This window comes from Pogona vitticeps, chromosome 5, assembly GCF_051106095.1.
Source record: "Pogona vitticeps strain Pit_001003342236 chromosome 5, PviZW2.1, whole genome shotgun sequence".
In the NCBI taxonomy this organism is placed as follows: domain Eukaryota; kingdom Metazoa; phylum Chordata; class Lepidosauria; order Squamata; family Agamidae; genus Pogona; species Pogona vitticeps.
The window spans coordinates 111197578-111207003 of record NC_135787.1 but is presented as its reverse complement, the minus strand read 5'-3'; the positions used below and the strand labels follow the sequence as shown (position 1 = coordinate 111207003).

The window sequence follows — 9426 nt, the reverse complement described above, 5'->3', positions numbered from 1 at the left end:
TTTATACAAAGAGAGGGGTGAAGTGATTCATTAAATACATGGGTACATATAGTACATATATTACAGGAAGAATACAGACAAGGAAGATTTAGCAGTTGTAATTATTTCACCCCTTTTTCTGGGCAGCCCTTTCAATAGCAAGTGGAAGAGTTTTCCTAAGAACCAGAGTCTTTTTGATTCATAAACAAAGCCCGTGGGAGATTTCCCAGTCTGCTTCTCATCATGACCTTCCATGATTAGGCAATTCATTTATTGCATTCCTCTTGTAATGTTACTGAAATTTGCCAGATTAGTATGCATGCTGTTATTAAAGCCATCTCTCAGCACAGTGAAATATAAATCAGGAATTGCACAAGGACAGGCTATCTAAACTGACCAGTCATTTTCATCACAGCTCACCCAGCAGTCAAACTATTGTGTGTGTTTAGTCGTTTAGTCGTGTCCGACTCTTCGTGACCCCATGGACCAGAGCACGCCAGGCCCTCCTGTCTTCTACTGCCTCCCGGAGTTGTGTCAGGTTCATGTTGGTTGCTTGGTAGACACTGTCCAGCCATCTCATCCTCGGTCGTCCCCTTCTCCTCTTGCCATCACACCTTCCTAACATCAAGGTTTTTTCCAAGGACTCTTTTCTTCTCATGAGATGGCCAAAGTACTGGAGCCTCAGCTTCAGGATCTGTCCTTCCAGTGAGCACTCAGGGTTGATTTCCTTTAGAACTGATAGGTTTGTTCTCCTTGCAGTCCAGGGGATTCTCAAGAGCCTCCTCCAGCACCACAATTCAAAGGCATCAATTCTTCGGCGGTCTGCTTTCTTTATGGTCCAGCTCTCACTTCCATACATCACGACAGGAAAAACCATAGCTTTGACTATTCGGACTTTTGTTGGCAAGGTGATGTCTCTGCTTTTCAAGATGCTGTCAAGATTTGTCATCGCTTTCCTCCCAAGAAGAAGGCGTCTTTTAATTTCAGGGCTGCTGTCTCCATCTGCAGTGATCATGGAGCCCAGGAAGATAAAATTTGACACTGCCTCCATATCTTCCCCTTCTATTTCCCAGGAGGTGATGGGACCAGTGGCCATGATCTTAGTTTTTTTGATGTTGAGTTTCAGACCATTTTTGCACTCTCCTCTTTCACTCTCATTACAAGGTTCTTTAATTCCTCCTCACTTTCTGCCATCAGAGTGGTATCATCTGCATATCGGAGGTTGTTGATATTTCTTCCGGCAATCTTAATTCCGGCTTGGGTTTCTTCCAGTCCAGCCTTCCGCATGATGTATTCTGCATATAAGTTAAATAAGCTGGGGGACAATATACAGCCTTGCCGTACTCCTTTCCCAATTTTGAACCACTCAGTTGTTCCATGACCAGTTCCAACTGTTGCTTCCTGTCCCACATATAGGTTTCTCAGGAGACAGATAAAGTGGTCAGGCACTCCCATTTCTTTAAGAACTTGCCATAGTTTGCTGTGGTCCACACAGTCAAAGGCTTTCGCATAGTCAATGAAGCAGAAGTAGATATTTTTCTGGAACTCTCTGGCTTTCTCCATAATCCAGCGCAAGTTAGCAATTTGGTCTCGAGTTCCTCTGCCTCTTCGGAATCCAGCTTGTACTTCTGGGAGTTCTCGGTCCACATACTGCTGAAGCCTACCTTGTAGGATTTTGAGCATAACCTTGCTAGCGTGTGAAATGAGTGCAATTAAAAATAGTAGTCAAACTATTAACTTTATTTATGTTTATGAGTATTGCATTGTAAATATACTGTAAAATAATGATTGGAAATCAACAGGTGGTAGTGGTTCAGTATTTAGAGGGGGATATTGGGTGAAATCTCTACTAGGGATAATGTAGTCTACATGCCAGATCCACATAATTTCAAAAAACAGATTCTTGTATTCCCAAGTTTAAACTGTGGCTTTCTAAATATAAAACATTTATTGATTAGATTTCAAGCCAGAGTTGTGAACTCTGGCAAACATTCCTCCCTAACAATTTTAGCTTCCAAGGCCAGTGTTTAAACTTGATTAAAAGCAAACTGAGTTCAGCAAAAAAAAAACTGAACAAAATATATTGGTTGATCAGAGAATACTGGAATTGGAGAAGCATTTGGCCATGAAACTTGGATTTGAAGAACTGAGAGCAAGATAATCTGAAGCAGAAAATGAACATATATTGCAAAAAAACAAAAAACAAAAACCTGGCCATATTTTAAATATTAGACAGTGTATATTAGCCTTCTTCAAAATTTGCACCTGATATGTTGTCATATGCAGGCCCTGAATTTGTTTCTAGGTTTTATAGTTCTTGTTGCTGGTTGGATAGCTCAGTCATTTAGGTATTCTGGTTGTGGAGTCAGAAGCTGGGAGTTCAATTCCCCTCTGTGCCTCCTGCAAGTAAAGCCAGTCTGTGTGGCCTTGAGCAAGCTGCACATTCCCAGGGCATCCCCAGAGAAAGGGAACGATAAACCCCTTGTAACTATTCTCTCCCTGGAAAACCCTGAAAAGGTTCGCTATAAGTCAAAATTGACTTGACCTCACATGATTATCATTATTGCTATGGTGAATATAGTTTGGTTTCAATTTAAAATGTTTTGGTCTGGGTTTTCAGCTACATACTTCGAGTGTTACTGCATGATTAGGAAAATAAGTGTTTGCTTTTTTAATAATAGGGACTATACAGCATCTGAAACATAGCAATCTTTCATTTAACTTTAAAATTCTTTTAACCTTGTGATACTAATTCTATAAAAGGAAGTGTTTGTTTCTGTATCGCCAGTGAGTAACATCTATTCTGTTCCAGGTTTTTGCTCTATCATATGTAAGTTGACATTCCTATAAAATGGTAATGAGGCTTTGAAACTAACAATTACTATGATTGTAGTGACACTTAAGAGAAAACAAAAGTCTTTGATGGCAAAGAGTTTACTCTAAACTAGAATCTTATGGTTTTCATTTATTGAACTATTTTAATTTTATGAGGCTAGAAATGTTTTATTTTCTTTCCATTCATGGGACATAAAATGGCACACACTTTCTGAATCCAAAGATGTACATGTGTGTTTGTATGTGTATTGCACATTTAGTCTGCTTGTCATTTTAAAAACAGCTCGTTACATATTAAATAGCAAAGTGTAATAAATCATGCAAAATGTAAAAATTTCAAGACAAACTGTATAAAAATAGAATGACAAAGCACATTGGCATAACTTGTATAATTTATACTAGTCACAGAATTCAGCTTCTCTTTTTCAAAAAGTATGGAGAAGCCTGAAAATAGCCTTGCTTTAAAAACATATATAGAATACATACGGCCCTGATAATAATGCTAATTCCATAGCTGCCACCTGATTGCTCACCAAATAATGTCTTACCACATGCAGGTGGCTGGAGAGCAAAGAGATAGTGTGACAAACCCAGACCTACTGGGATATGTCACACAGTTACATTAAGCTGCCACCAACCATTCCCTATAATAAGTCACACAGACCAGGGATGGATTTTTAAACAACAAAAGAATAAGGTTTATTTTAAATACACACAGGGAAAAATAAACAATCAGGTGAATAAAATAAAGTAACGTGGCTTATTCTCACACACACAAGCATACAGTTTGGTTCACCTAGAACCTTTAACTTAAAGCACAGACCCTGAACCCATCAGTTCTGGCTAACCCACAGACACCTGAACCTATCAGGTTGGTACTCTGACACACAGTAGTACCCTGTCAGACACCCAGACTCCCACAACAGCTTCTTCTTCCCCAGCTGCTGCTTCGTCCCTCCCAGTGTCTCACAGTCTGTCTCAGCATCTCCCTTCACCACACAGGCATCACATATTTATACAGTACAGCCCCTCCTCCTGATGTCCCGCCTTCCACTCCCCATAGGATGGAACTTTCCCTCCAAACCCATGACAGACAGGTAACATCAGTGCTGTTATGTAACACCTCCCCTCTTTATAAGTTGTTTTGTAGGGGGAAAGCTAAAAGTGCTTTTCACCAAAAAACAACCTGCATAAAATACACAACAACATTTATACATACCATATAATACTTACATATACTTACACTCCAAGTTAAGCATAGCAAATAGACATTTAAACATTTATCATTTACATTACATCCATTTACCTTTATTAATACAAACCAATTTAAAACCAGGTACATTTTAACTTTTTGTTTTCATTATATACATATAGTCCATGTTCTTTCGCCGTCTTCAGTCTTCAGGTCTTCTTGATAAGGCGTCAGCAACACAGTTCACTGACCCTCTGACCACCTTCACTTCAAAGTCATAGTCCTGTAAGTTCAAAGCCCACCTCATAAGTTTGCTATTGTGGGTTTTCATCGTCTTTAACCATTGCAATGGTGAATGGTCAGTACACAGAACAAAATGTCTTCCCCAGATGTAAGGCTTGGCCTTCTGGATCGCGTAGACTATGGCCAAACACTCCTTCTCCACGGTTGCCAAATGTCTCTCACCTTTTTGAAGTTTCCTACTCAGGTAGGACACTGGATGCTGGTCACCATTCTCATCCTCTTGGCACAGAACTGCTCCTACCCCGCTGTTAGACGCATCGGTGTAGATGATGAACTCCCGGTCGAAGTCTGGAGCACGCAGGACTGGATAGTTGATTAGCGCCTCCTTCAACCTCTGGAACGCCGCCTCACAGTCGCTGGTCCACGGGATGCGGTCATCAGCCTTCTTCCTCGTCAGATCGGTCAGCGGAGCCGCAATCTCGCTAAACCTCGGGATGAACTTTCTGTAGTAGCCCACCAACCCAAGAAATGATTTGACTTTTTTCTTGGTGTTGGGTCTAGGCCAATCACGAACAGCTTCTATTTTGGCCTCCAGGGGTTTTATCACTCCTCCCCCTACCATGTGACCCAAGTATTTTATTTCTGGGCTACCCAGCTGACACTTGCTGGCCTTTACTGTTAGCCCTGCTGCACTTAACCTCTGCAGCACTAACTCCAGGTGTATCAGGTGATCTTCCCAGGTATTACTGAAGATCCCTATGTCGTCAATGTAGGCCACTGTAAAGTTACTGAGCCCTGCCAAGGTCTGGTCCATCAGCCTTTGGAATGTGGCTGGTGCATTTCTGAGACCAAAGCTCAGGACTCGAAACTCATAGAGACCAAAAGGGCTGCAAAAGGCAGTCTTTTCTTGATCCCTGGGATCAATTCTTAATTGCCAATATCCCTTTACCAGGTCCAATGATGAGATGAACCGACAACCCCCTATGGTTTCAATCAGGTTGTCTAGCCTGGGCATTGGGTAGGCATCAGGAGTGGTTACACGGTTTAATTTCCTGTAATCGACACAAAACCTAATGCTCCCATCAGGCTTGTCCACAAGGACTATTGGAGAGGACCAAGGACTAGAAGAGGGGACGATTATGTTCTCCCTAAGCATCTCGTCCAGCTCCTTCCGCACCTTGTCCCTATAGGGTCCCGTTACTCGGTATGGGGATACTGCCTGCGGGGGTGCATCCCCTGTGTGGATCCGATGCATCACTCCCTTCACTATCCCCGGCTTGTTGGAAAACACCTGTTGATATTTATTAAGCAGCATTTTTAGTTCTTGCTGCTGGTCTTGGGTGAGTGCAGGACTGATCTTTACCTCCTCTGGGTTGTATTTTACTTCCCCTCTACCCTCCCAGAAGGGTAATTCCGCTTCCTCACTCTCAGCTGCTTTTATCGCGAATAAAACCCTCTGTTCCCCTCTGTAGTAGGGTTTTAGGGCATTCACATGAACCACCCTCCTTGCTTGGTTCTCCTCCTGCTCTATTAGGTAGTTCAGGTCTGACATCTTGGAAATGACCCTATATGGTCCTGCCCATTTGAGCTGCAGTTTATTCTCTCTGCAGGGCCTAAGCCAAAGCACTTCCTCCCCTGGGTCAAAGTGCCTCTCTCTAGCTTTGTGGTCATACCATGTTTTCTGTCTGACCTTCTGAGCTTGCAGGTTTTCTGCTGCCAGCTCTAGATTTCTCCTTAGGTCATTCATCAAGGTGTCTACGTAAGTCACAACGTCTTGTGGGTCATCCTGGGTGATCTGCTCCCAATTTTGCTTGATCAAATCAAGGGGCCCTTTCACCCGTCTCCCAAATAGAAGTTCAAATGGACTAAACCCGGTACTGGCTTGTGGCACTGATCGATAAGCAAACAAAAGGGATTGCAGCTTCTGGTCCCAATTGTTTGGATTCTCTGCCAAGTAAGCCCTAATCATGCGCATTAGAGTCCCATTGAACTTCTCAGTTAACCCATTACTTTCAGGATGATAGGCAGTGGTTTCCTTGTGCTTAATTCCACAGATCTGCCATAAGCGTTTCATGAGCTTTGATGTGAACGATGCTCCCAAATCTGTGATTATCTCTGAGGCAAATCCCATCCTGGACATATACCCCACCAGAGCATCGGCCACTGTGTTAGTCTCAATGTTAGTCAAGGGTATGGCTTCAGGATACCTTGTGGCATGGTCCACAATTGTTAGGATGAACCTGTTCCCCCTCTTTGTGGCCTTGGGCAAAGGTCCCACTATATCCACCCCTATGCATTTGAACGGAGTGTCAATCACAGGCAAAGGGCACAACTTTGCTTTGGTCCTGTCGCGGTTATTCCCCTGCCTTTGACACACATCACATTGTTTACAGAACTCCCTGATCTGCTTCCCTATGTCAGGCCAGTAGAAATTCTGTGTGATTCTCTGCTGTGTCTTGTTCACTCCTAAGTGCGCAGCAAACATGTCAGAGTGACCCCTTTGTAAGATCATAGGGCGATACTTTTCAGGTACCACCAGCTGACTTCTGATCCCATCTCCCCCTTTTGAGATATTCCTCAGGGTTTCTCTATATAAAATCCCCTTTTTCTCCAGAAATCTCACTGGGGTTTCAGGTGTTAGCTGGGCGTCAGTCACCTGTTCAAAACACTTTTGGAGAGTGGCGTCTGCCTTTTGCTCCTGTCCAAATCTGCTGTCTGTGGTTAAGGTTTCCACCACAGCTTCTGAACTCCCCCCACCTGCTTCCGTCTCTGGCTCATCATTACCCCCCTGAACTGTCCCTGTGGTGGCTTGTGAGCGTGTAATCACTAGCACCCGTTTCACATGTTCAGCCAGGTCATTTCCCACGAGCACGGCTGCTGGCAGAGTCGATGAAATCGCTATCCGCCAATCTCCCCTCCAGCCTTGAAAGTTGACAGGTACCTCTGCTACTGGCAGAGAGATTATCTGCCCCTCAATCCCTGCCACCTTCATGCTCTCATTTGGGATTATAAACTCCCTAGGAATAATATCCGGATGGCACAGGGTTACCTGGGAACAAGTGTCCCGCAGTCCCCTATACTGACGGTCAAGTATTCCTACGTCCACCCCTGCTGTCTCAAACAACTGAGAATCTGTTTTTATCAGCAAGCAGCGCTTTACCTCTATAAGAGGACCATTTTCCTCAGCCTGATCAGCAGAGGTAGCTGTTCCAGACTGAGTAGTCATGGCAACCGGCTCCCTCAGTGACAATGAGCTTTGCTCCTTCTGGACACAGAACACAGCTTTTGGCTTGGTCCCACTAGCATTCTGAGGCACCATTCCTTTTAGCTGCTTTAATTTCTCACACTCTGAGATTAGATGACCCTTTCCCTGACAGAAATAACATTTTCTGCTGTACTTGGAGTCTTTCTCCTCTGGGTTTGGTTTTCCCTCCAAAATCTGAGGTCTTGGTTTCATGTCTGAGGGCTTCCCTTCACCATGGGCCCCTCCCCCTTGCTGCAATTTCTTCCCTTTTATTCTCAAATCCAGCTCCTTTCGCTTAGCCTCAAACTCAGCCCTGATCTGTAAAATTTCTTCCTCAGCCCTAGCTTCTATCTCTTTTACTTTTTCTTCAGTCTTATCTCTGATTTCTTTTAATTTAATGTCTTTTTGCTGATTATATTTTTCAAGATCTTGCTCACTTTGTCTGGCCTGAGCCTCATACTTTTCTTTCTTTGACATTTCTTCCACTGATAAATTGTTATTTCTCTTATTGAGGAATGTTAATTCTAATTGTGCCATTCTAATTCTGTGTTCCAGTTCCATCTCTTTCATCCTCATGGCCATTCCCCTTTCCTTGGCATCTGCCTCTGCCTGACTGATTTCAGCTCTTTCTCTTCCTCTTATTTTAAGCTGTTCAATTTGTTCCTCCTTCTCTAGTTCTTTCATTCTGAATTCATGTTCTAGAGATAACTTAAAGTTTCTTAGGTCTCCCTGTGGTTCTCTCACTTCACCCATTTCCCTCACCCTCAGTTCATGCTGTTGGGCTAGGAGTATTTTTCTGAGTTCTGGGTTCTGTTCTCCCGTGCTGTCACCCTGCACTGAGCCAAATTCATCCTCAGAACCTTGGTCAATCTGGGGGTCTTTCACCTCACTCATGTCTGCTACTTGGCTTCGAGTCAAGGGCATACCCCCCCTCAGAACAGGCTGCTTTAAAAAGTCAAGCCTCAAAATAAAACGACCACTTTTTTCCTTTTACCTCAGAACCAGCTCTCCCTAGAGATTGCTGCTGTTCTTCAGCACTAAAGTTGCAACAGTATCGAGTCAGAGCCTACCCCCCTCTGCTGGGCCTCTCAGCTGGCAAGCTAGCTCACTGTTGCTACGCAGATTTGCCTCAGCTTTTCCCGCCAAAACTAGGCTGCCTCAGAGCACCTAAATCTAAGTCTCCCCAGTTGGCACGTTCTTCTACTAGTGCACCTCCCCGTGAGGTACACCTAGAAGATTACCTACGCGCCTCAGACTGTCCCTGACTAGACCCCCCTTGCTCTGGGCACACTTGCCAAGGCTTTGCTGGACCGCTGGACAACTGGACCAGTCGTATCCCACACGCTGGACACCAATCAATGTGACAAACCCAGACCTACTGGGATATGTCACACAGTTACATTAAGCTGCCACCAACCATTCCCTATAATAAGTCACACAGACCAGGGATGGATTTTTAAACAACAAAAGAATAAGGTTTATTTTAAATACACACAGGGAAAAATAAACAATCAGGTGAATAAAATAAAGTAACGTGGCTTATTCTCACACACACAAGCATACAGTTTGGTTCACCTAGAACCTTTAACTTAAAGCACAGACCCTGAACCCATCAGTTCTGGCTAACCCACAGACACCTGAACCTATCAGGTTGGTACTCTGACACACAGTAGTACCCTGTCAGACACCCAGACTCCCACAACAGCTTCTTCTTCCCCAGCTGCTGCTTCGTCCCTCCCAGTGTCTCACAGTCTGTCTCAGCATCTCCCTTCACCACACAGGCATCACATATTTATACAGTACAGCCCCTCCTCCTGATGTCCCGCCTTCCACTCCCCATAGGATGGAACTTTCCCTCCAAACCCATGACAGACAGGTAACATCAGTGCTGTTATGTAACAGATAGGTCTATACAGAAGAGAGGTATGATTGC

The 9426-nt window shown here is 43.9% G+C and overlaps 1 protein-coding gene across 5 annotated transcripts in view; it reads left to right on the top strand.

Moving 5' to 3' along the window:
• FRMD4A (FERM domain containing 4A) overlaps positions 1-9426 on the top strand; it is a 605541-nt gene that overhangs the window by 293044 nt on the left and 303071 nt on the right. The gene's annotated exons all lie outside the window — the stretch shown is intronic.